This window comes from Sceloporus undulatus, chromosome 3 (assembly GCF_019175285.1).
Source record: "Sceloporus undulatus isolate JIND9_A2432 ecotype Alabama chromosome 3, SceUnd_v1.1, whole genome shotgun sequence".
Taxonomy (NCBI): Eukaryota; Metazoa; Chordata; class Lepidosauria; order Squamata; family Phrynosomatidae; genus Sceloporus; species Sceloporus undulatus.
Genome location: NC_056524.1, coordinates 117044024 through 117062244, shown reverse-complemented (window position 1 = coordinate 117062244; position 18221 = coordinate 117044024).

The window sequence follows — 18221 nt, the reverse complement described above, 5'->3', positions numbered from 1 at the left end:
TACCTCAGTCCCTGAGGTCCATCTTGGGAGATTCTCTATGTTTTGCCATATAGATCAACTTTCAATGTAAGTGTCCCTATAAAGTGCTTGGAAATCTTCCTCCCAGATCCCTGGGGGCCAATTGAAAGGTGGATCCATTTCCAAAAGCAGTGATTCCCAAAGTGTAAGGATCTAGGGGATAGTGAGGTAGAAAGGGGGCAGTGAGAGGAAAACAGGGTGGCAGTACTTCTGTCAAAGTACTGGTGTACAGGAAAGGAAAAGGGAATCAGTGGTCTTTAGGATCATGGTGGGAATGAGGATTACATTGAACTTCTTTTCAGGATCCACAGAAAGCCACTACACAGTCAAGCTGAATTTTTTTCTGGTATTGTCTCCCATTCTTTCCCTGCCCATGTCAGTTTGCTAACCTAGTGGCACCTTTCACTAGTAGTGGCAATTGGGAAATTTGTGTGAGGCTTGGGCACAGGGCATTTCTTCTGTGGGTCAGAGTGGCACCATTTTGAGATGGACTGGAGCAAAGAGTTAGAGCACATTTTGAGACCGTGTGCTTGAGACCGTGTGCTCGTTGCTGAAGGGGCGGAGCTTCTGTGAGTCACATCTGTGAGTCACAAGGGGGCGGAGCTAGCAGACTAGCTTTATATACCACCTTCCAGAGCCTTCCAGAATTTTAGTTTTCTTTAACTCAACAACTCTGCTCAAGTGGCATCAGGTTAGAATCAGATATTGAAACAGAACCTTCCCCTTAAGTCTAAGATACCAGCCAGTACATTCCTTTAAAGATGTATTCCCAGTAGATTGACTGTTTCATTACTAAAGACTTTGCAGTATGGACAACGAGGGATCTGCTGCAGTCACCTGCAACTCTTGTGGGATGTTTCTTTTCTTGCCTACAGAAGTGAAGAACTTCACATGCACCAAGTGCAAGTTGGTAGCACTCTTGGAGGAGAAAGTGCAGCAGCTGGAGTCCAGAGCAGCTACACTTCAGCATATTAGGGAACAAGAGGATTTCCTGGACACAATAGAACTAACCATCTTGGATGAGTACCACGCAGAGGAAGATGCTAGGGTGGAAGAAGTCACTTGCCAAACACAGGAGGCAGACAGCTGGAGGAATGTCACAAAGAGAAGTAAGCCAAGAAGGAATTGTTCGGGGAGCTTGCAGCTAGAGAATCGATTCGAAGCTCTTTCCCTTATCAAGGAGGATGAAGAAGAGCAGCATGGACAGACTTCAGGGACAGAGCAGGGGAGCCTGAGAGTCCCACCCGAGGGAACAGTCGCTGCTAAGCCTCGGAGGAGGCGTGTGGTCGTAGTGGGGGACTCCTTGCTGAGGGGTACAGAAGCAGTGATTTGTAGGCCTGACAAGATGTCTCGAGAGGTGTGTTGTCTTCCAGGTGCAAAGATCCGTGATGTGACAGAGAGGCTGACAAGACTGGTCAAGCCTACTGACAAATACCCCTTCCTTTTGGTCCACGTGGGAACTAATGATACTGCAAGACACAGCCTTCAGAACATCAAAAGGGATTACGAGGCGCTTGGTAGGAAGCTGAAAGGAATGGATGTACAGGTTGTCATCTCGTCTCTTCTGCCAGTTGAAGGGCATGGTCCAGGAAGGGAGAGGAAAATAGCGGATGTGAACAACTGGCTTCGCAGATGGTGCCGCCAAGAAGGATTTGGATTCTTCGATCATGGGCTGCGGTTCCACGAGGAGGGACTTCTTGCAACAGACAGGTTGCATCTCACGCCAGTTGGAAGAAATGTTTTTGCCAACAGTCTCAAGAACTTGATCAGTAGGGCTTTAAACTGAATTCCGAGGGGAAGGGAGACAATATTAAGGAAGGCGAAAGGGATGGCGAAAATAGTCAAACTGACATAGAGGAAACAAGAAAAAAAGTGCAAGGACCCAACAGTGGGAGGCAAAAAAACTTGCACAGGCAGCAAGTAAAAGGGAACTATGGTCTGCGATGTCTCTACACTAATGCACAGAGCATGGGAAATAAGCAAGATGAACTCGAACTCCTAGTACAACAAAGCAAATATGATATAATAGGCATCACTGAAACCTGGTGGGATGAGTCTCATGATTGGAATGTGGAAATAGAGGGGTATAACCTTATTAAGAGAAATAGGCCAAACAGGAAAGGAGGAGGAATAGCACTATATATCAGAGATATTTACACCAGTGAAGAGATCCTGGACATCAATCATGGAAGCCAGGTGGAGAGCATCTGGATAAGAATCAAAGGGGAGGGAAACAACAAGGATGTTACGGTGGGAGTCTACTACAGACCCCCAAGTCAGACTGAGGAATTGGATGATATCTTTCTAGAACAGATGACCACACAGTCAGAAAAGAGAGATGTAGTAGTGATGGGCGACTTCAACTATCCTTATATTTGCTGGAAGTCAAACTCAGCAAAATCCTCAAGGCCTAGCAAATTCCTCACTTGCCTGGAAGACAATTTCATGGTCCAAAAGGTGGAAGAGGCAACAAGGGGGTCAGCTATTTTAGATCTGATCCTAACCAACAAGGATGACTTGGTTAATGGGGTGCAAGTAGTGAGATCATTAGGTGGAAGTGACCATGTTCTCCTGGAGTTTGTAATACAGTGGAAAGGAGAAGCCAGGCATAGTCAGACATGCATCCTAGACTTTAGGAGAGCGGATTTCAGTAAACTTAGAGAAGTATTGAGGGCGATTCCATGGTCAGAAATACTAAAGGATAAAGGAGTCCAGGATGGATGGGACTTTCTCAAAAGGGAGATACTGAAGGCACAATTTCAAATGGTTCCAGTGAGAAAGAAAAACGGGAGGTGTCTCAAGAAACCAGGATGGATGACTAAGGAACTTTCAACCGAGCTAAGTTTGAAACGGAAGATGTATAAGAAATGGAAAAAGGGGGAAATCACAAAAAAGGAATTCAAAGAAATAGCAGGCATGTGTAGGGGTAAAGTCAGAAAAGCTAAAGTGCAGAATGAACTCAGGCTTGCTAGAGAGGTTAAGAACAACAAAAAGGGCTTTTTTGGCTATGTCTGCAGCAAAAGGAAGAAGAAGGAAACGGTAGGGCCACTTCGTGGAGAAGATGGCAAGATGCTAACAGAAGACAGAGAAAAGGCAGAATTACTCAACACCTTCTTTGCCTCAGTCTTCTCAGAAAAGGCAAAGGGTGCTCAACCTGAGGATAATGGAGCAGAGGACAGAATAGGGGAATTTCAGCACAGAATAAGTAAAGAGATAGTAGAGGAACACCTTATTAATCTAAATGAATTTAAGTCTCCGGGACCAGATGAACTCCATCCAAGGGTATTAAAAGAACTGGCAAATGTAATATCGGAGCCATTGGCAATAATCTTTGAAAACTCCTGCAAAACAGGAGAGATCCCAGCAGACTGGCGGAGGGCAAACGTTGTCCCCATCTTCAAAAAGGGGAAAAAAGAGGATCCCAACAATTATCGTCCAGTTAGTCTGACATCAGTACTAGGAAAGATTCTGGAGCAGATCATTAAACAGAGAGTCTGTGAACATCTAGAAGGCAATGCCATAATCACAAAAAGTCAACACGGGTTTCAGAGAAAGAAGTCATGCCAGACAAACCTTATCTCTTTGATAAAATTACCAGCTTGGTAGATGAAGGGAATGCTGTGGGTATAGTATATCTTGATTTCACTAAGGCCTTTGACAAGGTTTTCCATGACATTCTTGCAAACAAGCTTGTAAAATGTGGGCTAGACAAAGGAACTGTTAAATGGATCTGTAATTGGTTGACCGGCCGAACCCAAAGGGTGCTCAACAATGGCTCCTTTTCATCCTGGAGAGAAGTGACCAGTGGGGTCCCACAGGGCTCTGTCCTGGGCCCAGTGCTATTCAACATCTTTATCAATGACCTGGATGACAGAATTGGGAGCATACTTATCAAATTTGCAGATGATACCAAATTAGGGGGAATAGCTAATACCCCAGAGGACAGGATCAAGATTCAAAATGACCTGAATAGACTAGAAAGCTGGGCCAAAGCTTCAACACGGAGAAATGTAAAGTATTGCACTTAGGGCGAAAAAATAAAATGCACAGATATAGGATGGGTGACACCTGGCTGAATGAAACTACGTGTGAAAGGGATCTAGGAGTCCAAGTAGACCACAAGTTGAACATGAGTGAACAGTGTGATGTGGCAGCTAAAAAGGCCAATGCTATTTTAGGCTGCATCAATAGAAGTATAGTGTCTAGATCAAGAGAAGTAATAGTGCCACTGTATTCTGCTCTGGTCAGGCCCCACCTAGAATATTGTGTCCAGTTCTGGGCGCCACAATTCAGAAAGGACATTGAGAAACTGGAGTGTGTCCAAAGGAGGGCGACAAAAATGGTGAAAGGTCTGGAAACCATGTCCTATGAGGAACGACTTAGGGAGCTGGGGATGTTTAGCCTGGAGAAAAGAAGGTTAAGAGGTGATATGATAGCCCTGTTTAAATATTTGAAAGGATGTCATATTGAAGAGGGAGCAAGCTTGTTTTCTGCTGCTCCAGAGAACAGGACCCGGAACAATGGATGCAAGCTACAGGAAAAGAGATTCCACCTCAACATTAGGAGGAACTTCCTGACAGTAAGGGCTGTTCAACAGTGGAATGCACTCCCTCGGAGGGTGATAGAGTCTCCCTTGGAGGTCTTTAAACAGAGGCTGGATGGCCATCTGTCAGGGATGCTTTGATTTGGATTTCCTGCATGGCAGGGGGTTGGACTGGACGGCCCTAGTGGTCTCTTCCAACTCTACGATTCTATGATTCTATGATTCTATGAGCACATGGTAGCGAGGGAACGGTGGTAGCAAAAAGGAGCTTTCTAATTTGGGACCCTTGTGAACTTTGCTGGGGCTTGGCTAGCAGGTTGGAGTTGGGCTGCTGCTCCTGCTTTCTTTCATCAGACAGGCTAAGAGAAGAGGTAACAGAAGAAACCTTTTTTGGGGGGTGGGGGGGTGGGTGGGAGAGGACACTTTAAGCTGTGTGGGGAAGACATGTCTCTGCGGAAGGAGTATCTGTGCTCAGTTCATGGAAAGAGTCCATTGTCTTGGAATGGCTCCTGTAGTTAAAATCTCTCCCTTTATAACCCACACCAGTCTAGTCTCTATAAACCCCTACATACACTAGTTGCACCTTTCTTTGCCCAAAGAATGATTGAGAGTCCATCCTTTCTAGGGAGAAGTTTCTCGCTTGTACCTGGTCACCTTGGGAGAAGCAACTGAGCAGCAACCAAGAGGCTACTTGTCCTTATTGGCCCTTGCTGGCATGGGTGAGAGGCTTCTCAGTTGATGCTCCCAGAATGATCACATCCAATGGGATCAGTAACTGAGCAGCTAGTCAAACAGCAGCCAAGAAACTCTCACCTGTGCCAGACTTAGCAGCAAGGCTGGCACAAGCAAGAAGCTTCTTGGATGCTTCTCAGCCAGCTGCAAAAACTGTGTTCAGAGGCCACATTTTGAGCACCCCTGCTTTGAAGAGAACCCCACTATGCCTTAGGAAGTATCCAGCCAATGCCTATATAGCCCTTATTTGGCTTATGTTAGGAATCTTGTCCAAATCCCACCTATATAAAACTTCATTGTATAAAAAACAATGAATAATTAATACATTTATTTATAAATGTCATTATGATTGTTTGTGAAATAACATGCCCTTCAGAGCTTCAAGAGATCATTTTAGCGAGGCATTTCAAGGTACAAATTAATTTACTGGTGTAACAAACCTGCAGATGGAGTGATAATTCAAAACATCTGTGGGAACAAGTTCAGCTGAACACACAAAGGAAATGTTGACTGATGACAATGTTTTGACAACTAAAATTGAGGCATGGTACCTAGGAATATTAACAGTGACTTGGGGAGGAGGAGTGAATTTGTTAGCACCTGCTGTAAGGAAACCAGGGAGAATTGAGATGCCTGCTTGTAAGTGGTTTGAAAACAGAGTGGATGCCTAACTGATTATGGCTTGTTATTCTCAACAAAGTTTCATTTAGAATGAACCATGGGGTTCCTCTTCAGACAAAGCATGACAAATTTTATGGAAAGCCACAATAGTGTTATTGGGGTACATCTGGAGGTTCTTCATCTTGATACCCCATAGGTGCTGCTTGATTTACCCCAAATCAACACAAATCAGGAGATTTCTCATCAAGAGGACCTTCTGAGAGATTTCCCAAGGTGCAAATGTGATAAGGCAAAAATAAGAGTGCTTTAGCACCTTAAAGCTTAACAAAAAATATCACGGCACAAGTGTTTTCTGGATACAAGGAGTGGTATGTCTCAGGACAGAGGTGAAGAATGTATGGCTCTTCAGATATTGTTTGAAACTCCCATCAACTCTAATTAGCATTGTATAGATGGTGTGACTTGCAGTTCAACTACATCTGGGGTGTTATATCTTCCCTATTCCTACTTGAGGCTTTAATCCTATATGCACTTCCTTAGAAATAAGACCACTTGAACTCAGTGGACCTGAGTAGGAAGTAAGTTCTACTAATAAACAATTATTTTAACCTTTCCGTCATTTTATTTGTTTCATTTTTATATTTTCTGATGCTTCTCAACATGTCTTCTGATAACAGTATGTTCTGGTTTTTTCATTTGTTCTGATGGTAAAGAGCACTGCAGCTAAACAAAAGGGGATAATAGCAATTCCAGCAGATGTGGAAAAATAGTTGGACAAAAAGGAGTGAGAAATTAAGGTTTTGTGTGCCATTGTATTTTAGAAGCAAAACATACCATTCAAATGTCAGTGTGGAAAAAAAGCAGTAATAAAAGGAGTAATAAAATGGAGAGAAATTGAATGGAACTGCAGATTTGTTGACGTTCCAGAATAGAAGAGAACAAGTGACTATTTTAATTGGCAAAATATCCATCTGTATTACAGTTGCAGACCTTCAGCTGTACAGAACATGAATCATTTATCTATTCAAAGTGAAGGTCATTTAAATAGTCTTGCTTTTGCATCAGATTGTTTTAATTATATATCAAAAAACTGAAACTCAAGTGCTACACTTACATTTTTTTTAAAAAAAAAATGTTAGCCTGGAATTGTGTTCAGTTAATTAAAACACAAATGTTCAAAGTTTGTGCTGCTAACCTCCAATATTGTTGTGTTCCTTTGGGACAATTCATATCAAAGTCAAGAATGAAGGATGTAGGGGTTAAACAGTCTCCATTGAGAAGATGCTGTCTTAGAATTAATTTCTAGAAGAAATATTAGACAAGGCAAGATGTCAGTGTCCCTTAGGAAGTATTGCCAAAGCCTCCCATTCAATTAAAAAAAAAAACAACTACAAATGTTGTGTCATTTTTAAGCCAGTAGTTTTGAAAGATTCAGAGGAAATAAGAGCTTTTTCAGATGTTCATCAAGGTTCATCAGGGGAGGATCAATAATAGTAATTGGTAGGTTCACCCTTTCACAATTTCAAATTTGCTAGCTGAGTTATAAATCCAGTGTTATAAATTTAGTAAAAGACTAAAAGATGAATTGAAACCATTCTGTACACATTTGCCCTGTAATGAGACCTTTTCATTTCTAGCTGAAAATAAACTTTACAGTTATCAGCATCTGAGCATGCACAAAGTTGGTGAGGTCTGATACTTCAACATATAGAATGTCCATGTGTTGGAAACACAAATTAAATTATCTGTGATTAAAGTACAAACATATTACAGCTTGTTCAAATGAAATCAGGGTTCCTTGAGCATGTGTAAATTATGGATCTTCTGGTTTCAGTTTATTAGCTTACTTAATTACATGCTTTGGTGGTTTCACCATTCAATAATGGCAAATAGAATTCTGTGAAAGACAACTGGCTCGCCACCTCTAGTCTTTCCTTAGAATGCACAAGTACAACAAACTGTTAGATATGCTTCAGGTACACTTTCCATTCATGTAGGCTAATGGGCCAAGTAGCTTTGGCAGTGACCTGTGTGATTTTAGACCATTAGAACATCCAAGGTAGAGACCTTCTTCAGTATGTAGGTCAATGTGAAATGGTTGACCGAAAATAGAAAGTTTGTTTTTAAAATAATAATAATAAAGGAAACATCTATAAACATTACAGTTGCTGCTACAGAATTCTTCAGGCAGAGCAAACAACCCTATAGGAGAATCTCACACCGAAGTTTGGGTATCTGCCGGATGAGTATCATGCCAGAATGACAGGAACATTGTATTCATTTATATACAGAAAAAGTTTATCGTGGGGGGGTCTAATATTCTTTTTTGCCAACTGTGCACTAAGTTGTTTGTGGGTTTTTCGGGCTGTGTGGCCATATTCTAGAAGAGTTTATTCCTCACATTTTGCCAGCTTCTGTGGATGGCATCTCTGAAGATGCCAGATGCCAGAGATGCTGGTGAAATGTCAGGAATAAACTCTTCTAGAACATGGCCACAGAGCCCAAAAAAAACACAAAAAAACTATGGATGCTGGCCATGAAAGCCTTCAACTTCACACTGTGCACTAAGTATTTACAGCGCTGTGTAAATTTACAGCGCTTTATAAATAAAGGTTAATAATAATAATTATTATCATTATCTAATAGCACTATCTTACACAAACATTCATATATGTATGTGTATGTGTATTTGTGCATAATGCTAAGCTGCCACCACTATATAGGGGTCCAGAATGTGAGTACCCAGTTCAGCTCAAGTCAAAAAGTATTCGAGCTTTTACTTTCAAAAAGTTTTCTGCCTTTCACATATCTCATCTATTTAATAATTTGTTGGAAAGCATGTAATTGGATACAGATGACAGTGTCATTTCATTGTTATCAGCTAAAACATTAGATATTGTCAGCTAACATAAAAGTCTTGACTCAACATCGTCTTTACACTTGAAAAGTTGTCTGAATTAAAAAGAAAAGTCTTTTCTTATTTGTCCTCCCATTTGCAAAATGGAGACTCAGTACATTGACCCTGATTAACATGATATTCTGCTTTGCAGATTAATTCTGTGAAAAGGGAAAAAATCATTTTAATTAGCAGCATCTTTGAGTGCAATGGTCTGTTTCAACATGCATTCCCTTCAATTTCTTTTTAAACTTGGTGTATTATTTGTGCATATTTGGCAGTGGACAAACCAAAGTCAAGCGCTTTTAGTCTTATGTACACTGCAAGTACAACTGTCCTCTGATGCGTGAATGAAAATAAAATGTGGAAGAAGTGATATGCTTACAAACCTTTTATTGGCACAGAAGAATCCTAATAATGCAGGGCTTTGTAGCTTGTAAAGCTCAACTACCCCGAAAACCACTCTCAGGGGTTACATGATTTCAGCACCATGGAAAATAGCACTCTGGCATGCCCAATGAGCAAGCAATTTATGTTCAATGGATGAAATGCCCATCCAAGGCTTTAGAAGGAAGTAGAGATATGGGATTCCCCTGGAATTAATTCAGCTCTATTTTCTTGTAAACCATCTTGCCCTCTCCTGTTTGCTCAAGTGCATAAGGGAGAAAAGAGCTTAGCAAGGAATCCAGGCGTGCCAAAAATTGCAATCTTGCCTCGGAATTCTACATAGGGAATAGAAGTTAAAACATGGACTTCAGATCAGTGAAATGCAACTTAAGAATGAGCTTCCAGCATTTCAGTGCTACTAAATCAGAATGGAGAGGAGGGAACTTTTCCAGTCAGGGCTTTTCTTATCAGGGAGCACAGATAGCTGGAGAGGCTGCATTTAAAAGGGATGGGGGCAGGGGGGATGTGACAGCCAGACAAACACACATGCACACAGCATTCTTAATAAAGTGCTGAAAAACACCAACCAAAAAAAAATTCTAAAATACCCTGAATGTGAAAAAGATCAAAGCAGAAGCTTCTTTTATGAAAGAAAAATGGGCGGGAGAAGTAGAGGACCGATTCTAGCACAGGATTGTATAAACACCTGCCAAGGGCTACTACCTTTCTTCACATGACACAATATCTGTTTTTGTCAAAAAAAGAAAGAAAGAGGGGGAAAAAAATAAAAAGAAAACATGGACAGAGACCCTGCAGGCTTCTACAGTCTATCTATACTAAAATCTTATACTATTTTATCCAGCTTTACAACAACCAAAACTTGCTTTTTTTAAAAGTCATTGGAAATGCACTTTTGCAAGGTTGATGAGAACTCCATTAGTGATCCCTGGGATCCATTCCTCACAAAACTATAACTACCAGGAGTCCTTTAGAAACAAATAGAAAACATGTTTACGATTATAGTGTAGATTTGAATGTGGTTTTATTAATGCATTGTTTGAAAATAATTCATAACAACAGTATTCCTCCTATTACATGGCTATACGCTGATCCTGTTATGGACTATTTATTGATTTAAGGCATTGAATATGCACAGATATGAGTAAGCAAAACAGAGTTTCTGTTCTTGAGAAAAGTTGTTGCACAATGAGTCTGTTGCAAACAAAATCCACAATGGTCAGAGCTGGTTCATCAAATAGAGGTTTTCAGCTGGGAATAATTGGTAGCTATGGCTCCTCTCTATTTAAATTTAATTCCCTAGTGCTGCACATTTATATATTTGAAGAATAGCTCATAACGTATATATGCTTCTTTCTATGGAAATGATGTGGCACAAAAAGTAAAATCACCACACCATGGCAACTGAGCATTTTAGTTTCCTTAAATTTTGTCACAAGAATGTCTATGATGGTAAATGCTTCTCTAACTGTCTGTCTTATAAAGAATTAATGGCCTTTTTTCTGAGTGTTGGGGAGAAAAAGAATAATTGTTGTTTAGAAGGTTGCTCATGTTTAATTCATTTCCACCCTTCTCTTATAATTATTTTACTTTTAGTACACAAAGGAACTAAATGCAGCAAAAACTTTCAAAAAGACACCTTTTATATTATAGAGAATTGTTTCATAAAGAGAATTATCATTCTACGCTCATCACCTGATCTTGAGACAGAAATGCAAAATTATGGTCGCAAAAGAGGAGGCAATTTTGGATCTGCTATATTTACAGTCCTTCTCCATTTGTAGATTTGAGGTTTTGTGGATTTGAGTAATATTGTTGTTGTTGTGTGCCTTCAACTTATGGCAACCCTAAGGCAACCCTATCATCGGGCTCACTTGGCAAGTTCCTTCCATTTTGAGAGGAGGTCAGAGCAAAATGTAGGTATCTGGGGACATGGGATTCTGGGTTGTTTGTGGAGGTGGGTAGGTTGGGATATGTTGACACATGTTGATGCATTTGGAGACTTTCTATATGGTTTCAGGGTAAACAATGTGCCCACAAATTGTTCTGATTTTTTTAATGGGGGGCTTTGGACCTTCAGGAGACATGAAAGTGGTGTCCTGGTGTTACATACCCACTTCTGGCCTACAAGAATGGACAGTCTTGAATTAGACAAAGAAGTTTATCGCACTAGGGTTAAAATGTTTCCCGGTGCGTTCTAACGTGCATGAGCAGGGCCGCGCACGGAGTGTGACGGGAATGCAATGGGGCCCAGAACGCCATTTTACTGCACGCTGCCTTTGCCACCGGGCGTTCCCATCGCGTTCCCATTGAGTTCCAGAGGGCGCCATTTCTGGGGACACTTTGAAACAGTTCTCAGAAATGGCGCCCTCTGGAACTCAATGGAAATGCGATGGGAACGCCCGGCGGCAAAGGCACTGTTCCGCTGTGCAGTAAAATGGCATTCTGGGCCCCATCGCATTCCCGTCATGCTCCGTGTGCAGCCCTGCTCATGCACGTTAGAACGCACCAGGGAACGTTTTAACCCCGGTGCGATAAACTTCTAAAACTCATTGTCTAGCCAATCAAAATGCCACTAACTTGACATTTACTGAGAACTGATGCAAAATCTGACTTGCAAGTTTTGTGTACACTTTTCAATTATTTTCCCCTCCACATTTTGGGACTTCCTTGCTCAAAAACATATTTGGGACAAAATACAATGTTTTTGTACAGATAGTTTCCTCTCCAAAACGTTTCAAAATATTTTTTTAAAAGCTCACAGCATCTGGTTGCATCCCCCTCCTCCCGCAAGAAGGTGTTTCAGTGGGCAGAAATAACTTTTTCTCATGAATAATAGGAAAATCTGTATACAGTCTTTATATGAGCAGCCATACTAAATACAATAAAGGAAAAAAGAACTTGCCAGTTGTAACTAGCTACCCTGAAAAGATTTTATTTTGCTCCTGTATTTTATTACTTTTTTGGCATTGTTTTAAAGTATTAGTTTTTACAGTATATTTCCATCTTGATGTAAACAAGATTCAATTCTTTTGCAGAAAGAAAATACAACTCTAAGAAGCACATAAATTCCAGGTCATACCCTTTTATGATGAGAAATTTGTATGCACAACTGATTGTGATGAGTGGCTGAAATATAAAGATGCATCTTAACACTACTGAAATCCCTGGATAGGCATCTCATTGTGGGACCAGAAGCTATTTGTGTTTAGTATATGATGAACAGAGAAGGCTCAAGGTTACTCTTGATGACAATGTCAGTCCTCTGAAGTAAGGCCTGATGTACTCCGTTTGAGATTTTTTTTGTAGGGAACTGTGCCCAAGCCTGTGTCCTTAAATAGACAACTTGTTTTACAATGCAAGGAGTATCAATGCTTTGACTTCAGAAGTTAGAAAGCTAATCATTTCTAATGAATTCAGCATGTAAATATAAATAAATTAATCCCAAGTGATGTGATATAATGGAACAGATCTGCTGACCATAGTTTCCTTGGAAAAAGAGCTTGGCCTGCAAAATTATTTTAGTTATCATTTTAATCAAGCAAAAACAGTACTTTTAATCCAATAAATATATCTAATCAATACTCCACTGACTATTTCTGGCCTCTTGGCTCAGAGGTAAAATAAAATTAACAACATCCTGATTTATAACTAAGGTCTGTTATTGCTAATATCATTTTAAAGCTATGCATACACAAACATAAAATTACATGATTATTTAATGAGACTAGTGGCAATGAGAAGGTGTGAAGCAAAAGAAGCTGAGATACCAACATTAATGATTATGAACAAATAATTTGGAAAAAAATGTCTACACCTTAATTTACAGCTGCCTAGGTTGGCCTGGCATAAATCTAGTGATAATACTCAATGATCAAATGAGCCCAAGAAGGAGGCAGCCATGGGAATGGGAGCTGAGTAAGCAACTTGGGCTAACAAGCCACTGAAAAGTGAGGAAAGACATGACCTTGAGATGGGTATTACTATGTATGTGTCTCTCCATTATGCCCTCACACACACACCTGGGGAGGAGGATTTCGTGATCCTAAACCCTTGCCCATGCTTTGACTTTGGGACAAAGGGGTGAAACAGAAAGGCCAAATAAAGCGGTTTCAATCTGCTTTGAAGGTGGGGCATTTAGATTTCACACACCTCCAAAGCAAGCAGAAACTGGATTGACACCATACTTTGGGACTAAAAACCAGAGCAAAAAGAACCTGGGATATTACGACTTAGCCCAGAAAATGTGCATCTTTGACCCTGCATATAAATGCCCTGTTGCCAGAGCACTTCTGAAGGAGCGATCTATCCTAACTTTAACCCTAAAACTACATATAAATGTATCAGTGCAGGTGTACATTTAAAAAGGACGTAGCCTGGCAGCAATGTAAAAAAGTGAAAGAGTGACACCTCTAATGGATATAAGAACATTTTGTAACCAGACAGTTCAAAAGGGGGCATGAGGTGAAGGGAAATGAAAAGACATGTACGGGGCATGATTGTGCTTTGCCAGTGTTTTACTGGGCATATTGATGCTCCTGTAACCTGTATTGGTGGAAGATTGCAGATGCAACTGTGCAGCAGATCAAAGGGGCAGCATCCAATGGTGTGGCTTCTCGGGAACAAGCAGTCACTAGCACAATATTTGTGCAATAGCGTGCATACATGGTGAGGAGGTGACAAAAAAAGTTACCCAGCGTTGTGGATTGATGCCATCCAATGCCGTCAGGTCATGCACATTTGGGCCACCTTGGGAGCAGCTGGTGTAGACAGCGGGGTTTCAAACAGCTTCCAGAAAATACAGTTTCGAGCTGCTTTTTCCTGCCCACGTGCTCGGCTCCAAAGTCCCATACTTTGTCTTTGTGACAAAGTAACATCAAAGTAAACCTATGTAAGATCAAGGGCACAATATATAAGGTGAATGAGACAGAACCCCAAAACTAGAAATGATAGGCTCTAGATGCCCAAGGACAGAAAGATGGGAAGGCAGCTCAAGCTGAAATTCCTTGATGAACGCAGCTCACACAAATTGATACTTCTCAGAAAGTCCTGAATGAAGCCTTCAACTTCAAGGTCAGGTGACTGGGAAACACATCCTGCACAGCTGGTAACTGGTTCCTTCTTTTTGTGCCTGCAAAACCCAGCAAAGGAACCTGGGAAGAAGATACCACATTAAGGAAGAAAATGGTGGCTCCATTTGTCTTTACCCACTACCACAGCGCACAAATCAGCATCAAGGAAGGTTGAAGGCTATGTGCTTCTTGTGGAAAAGTGACATTTCAATGCACCTTGTAAAGGAAGGAAGGAAGGTGTGTATTTGTGAAAATGACGTCTTAATTTAATAATTAAGAAATATATTAATGTTTGTTCTTAGCTAAGTTTTATTTTTAATATGTTTACTGATTTGGAGTGCAACCATTTCAAAGTACAACGATTGAAATGTAGATGGATCAGTATTCTACCTAACTAGATCAGAACAGACTTGAAAGTGAAAAAGAGGAGGTCCACAAAGATTGACAGACTTGTCCGTTCCAGAATGAAACATCTCATTTCTATGAGATGTAAACTATTAGAGAAATCAGCTTTATATTCTTTACTATAGAACACTCCTTTTGTAATGTAATTGTTACTTTATTTATACAATATAAGTGAATCTCCATTTTGAGGCTTCTGTGAAGTTTATAATCTTTCATGCTTTTAAGTGAACAATTGTTGTTCAGCTCTATGGCACATATTTATTCTCTGGATAAATTAATACCCTCTCTTTGACAACTGTTATTTCTAGAAAAACAACTATGCAGATGGAACTGAGCAACAAACTCTCCAACCAGAATTTATGGTACTTTCTTCTTTGTCAGCCATTTACCCCTGATAATGCTCTGATAAATCAGAAATATTTTGGACAGCCATTGATATCTTCTTCTAACCTATCAGTCAAGCAAATTGTTTATGATGTCTTAAAAGGAAGCTGTTTTAAAATATCTTTATCCTAATTTGGAAATATTTCAAGGTGGAACAGATATTTATTGGCTGTGCAGAATTAAAGCATTTATTAAGATAACATGAAAATGTGAATATGAACCAATACAGACATTACATTAGTGGTCAAGATTGCTACCCACCATTGGGTACTGCTTTTGTTGTTGTGTACCTTCCAGTTGTACCTTCCAGTTATTTCCAACTTATGAGAAACCTAAGGTTAAAGCAGCATGAGGTTTTCTAGGCAATATTTGTTCAGAGGGGGCTTCCCTTTGACTTTCTCTGACACTGAGAGAATGTTGTCGCCATGATATGGTGTGAAATTAGATCTGTAGAACTGCACAGCCATGATGTGCAAGCTACACAAATGTAGTTTGTGTGACAAGGCCAGGACATCTGGTGATAAATGTCCTTGAAGTGGCCAGACACTTGTATATTTAACACTGCACCTCTGACTATGTATGAATAATGTAATGTCTTATGCCATGTATTGGAAGGTTGCATCAGCCAAGAGGATATAAGGCTGAACCTAATGTAAACAAGTGTGGGTTATAGTTCTGGAGTTGTGGAAAGTCAGTGAAGTTGGTGTTTGTGAGTATCAGTGAGAGTTCTAGTATAGCTCTGTGTTGCAGTGAGCTGCCAAGGAGGAAGTCAGAGTGTAAGCTTCCATACTGAACTCTGCTGTGCAGCTGTATATAGTCAACTCCTTTACCCTCTGCAAAGAAATTGTTCACCTTGGAACTGTCTGCTTTCTGCTTCCTGATTTCTAAGAGTATCTCAAGGTCTGGCAGAAATACTGAAAATCACATTTGTGCCTCAACCTCAGCGTGACAAGTGTGACTTGCTCAAGGTCAGCCACAGTGTTCTCATGGCTGAATTGGGATTCAAATCTGGTCTCCAGAGTTGTAGTCAAGTGATCAAACTAATACACTGGGGCGGGTTACAGACCACCCATTTGGGGCGGGCTGTACCCGCCCCTTTCCCTGGTGTATCGGGGTCTCAGTTGTCAGAACGGCAGCCGCTGAGGCCCTGATCCGCCGCTTTTCAGGCTGCGGGGAAGCGGCAAAACACCGCTTCCCCGCAGCCTGAAAAGGGGTGTCCTTGGGGCTTCAAGCCCCAAGGACACCCCGTGGTGGCGAGGAGGAGGAGAAAGGGGCCGCTTGGTCCCTTTCTCCCTTGCTTCGCTAGGCGCAGCCATCTGAAGACTGCGCCCAGTGACCCAAAGCGGCGCCGCAAACCAGGAAGGAGCTCCGAAACGGAGCTCCTTCCTGGTCCGCGGAAAGGGTGTACTAAGTGCCCTGGCGCGGACCGACGTCACGTCTGCGCTGCCCCGTATAGAGGCGGCGCGGTCGTGATGTCATCATGGCGGCCCCCATGTGGAAGGGGAGCCGCCATTTTGTACGGACTCAGTCCGTACTAGGGTTAGGGGGTGCGGAAGCACCGCACCTTCCTAACCGTAGTATGGACTGACTCCGTACTTTCATGGCGGTGTGTAACCCACCTGGGTCTCACTTTGAGATACTTTGAGACATTTTAATCACCATGACTCATTCCATGGAGTCCTGGGTTTTCCAATTTGGTGAGATAATTAGAATTCTTAGCCAGAGAGCTCCAGTGTTTCTCAAAAACTGGAAATTTCAAATCAGTGATAACAATTCAAGGACAATGGGTTGCTTGGTGCATAAGAATTTCAGGTGACATGGTCACATGTTTATGACCATATGTGCTTCTCACTGTATGTGAAGAGAAGCATTGCAGAATGAATTTTTTTGTAATGGCAGAAATTCAGAATACATTTCTGTGCATAGTGCATGACCATGTCTTTGTGCTGGATCCAAAGATGTGGTGTCCCTTCCCAGTTGGTCAGTTGCGTATGAGTATTCAGAGTGAAATCATCTGCCAGCAACTGCCTGAGGAAGATGAATCGAGCAGTCTTATTATTTAGGATGGGAAAAAAAATAACATGAAGCAAAATGTTTCTTAGTTCAAATAGTTAAAGTTGGTCGTTGCCTTCTCCAAACTGACAAAAGAAGTGCCTTTTATCCAGAATGCTGTGAGTAAAATACAAATTGCAAGCTTTGACTCCTTGGCAGTAAGAATCATTAGTAGATCTCTTTTACTGAGAGTAAATGTACCCATTGGAAAGCATCCAATTTGGGCATCAAAAGCGTAACTTTGAATTTACTGGCTGTTGTCAGTGTGTCTTTCAGTCTTAAAATTATTTCAGTGCACAGGAGGTTTTTTTTTTAATATTTTATTTATAAAATATACTGATCAGAGTAGCACAGGCTGACAAATATCCGCAATGAATCACTCCTTCTTCACATAAATGAAAAGATCAAGGAAAAACATTATTAACCTAATGTAAAAGAGAATAGTTAAATACCTACATCCCATTTTTCATGCTGAAAAAGAGAGATTTTAGTGACTATACGTCTACTTTTTCCATTTATTTCAAGTAAATAATCCTTTTTGGGGAGTGTTTTTATGGAATATAAGATAAAGGATTTGCTGCAAAAATGGCTTAACTGCCTGGTAATATGCTCTTTCTTGGTTCTTTCAAACTGGTTTAAAGAAATGTGAATTCTTGCAACACAGCTTCTTGGATTTTACATTGTTTTACCAGTTGTTGTCACTTCACTTCCATTCATTCATTCTTCTGCATTAAAGCTCTGTCAAAGATTGTTTTTTTAAATAATAATAATAATAACACACAAAAAAAACACTAGGACATGTTTTGCTGAAGTGGTCCTACACATTGAAGTACATTTCCCCCCGATATTTGATTTTTGATATTTTTCTGATTTTTTTTAGAGTGCAAAAGTACATTTTTACTGATGCAGTGATGCACTATAGCAATATAACTATATGGAGAGAGAGATTGAGAGAGAGAGAGAGAGAGAGAGAAAGGAGGAGGAGGGAAGAAAGATACTTTTTGTTGTTCTCAGATTGAAAAAAAAAACCTGTTCAAGGGTGGGAATAAAATGTATCCAGTGTCAATAATTGTCAAAATACAGTATGGCAGAT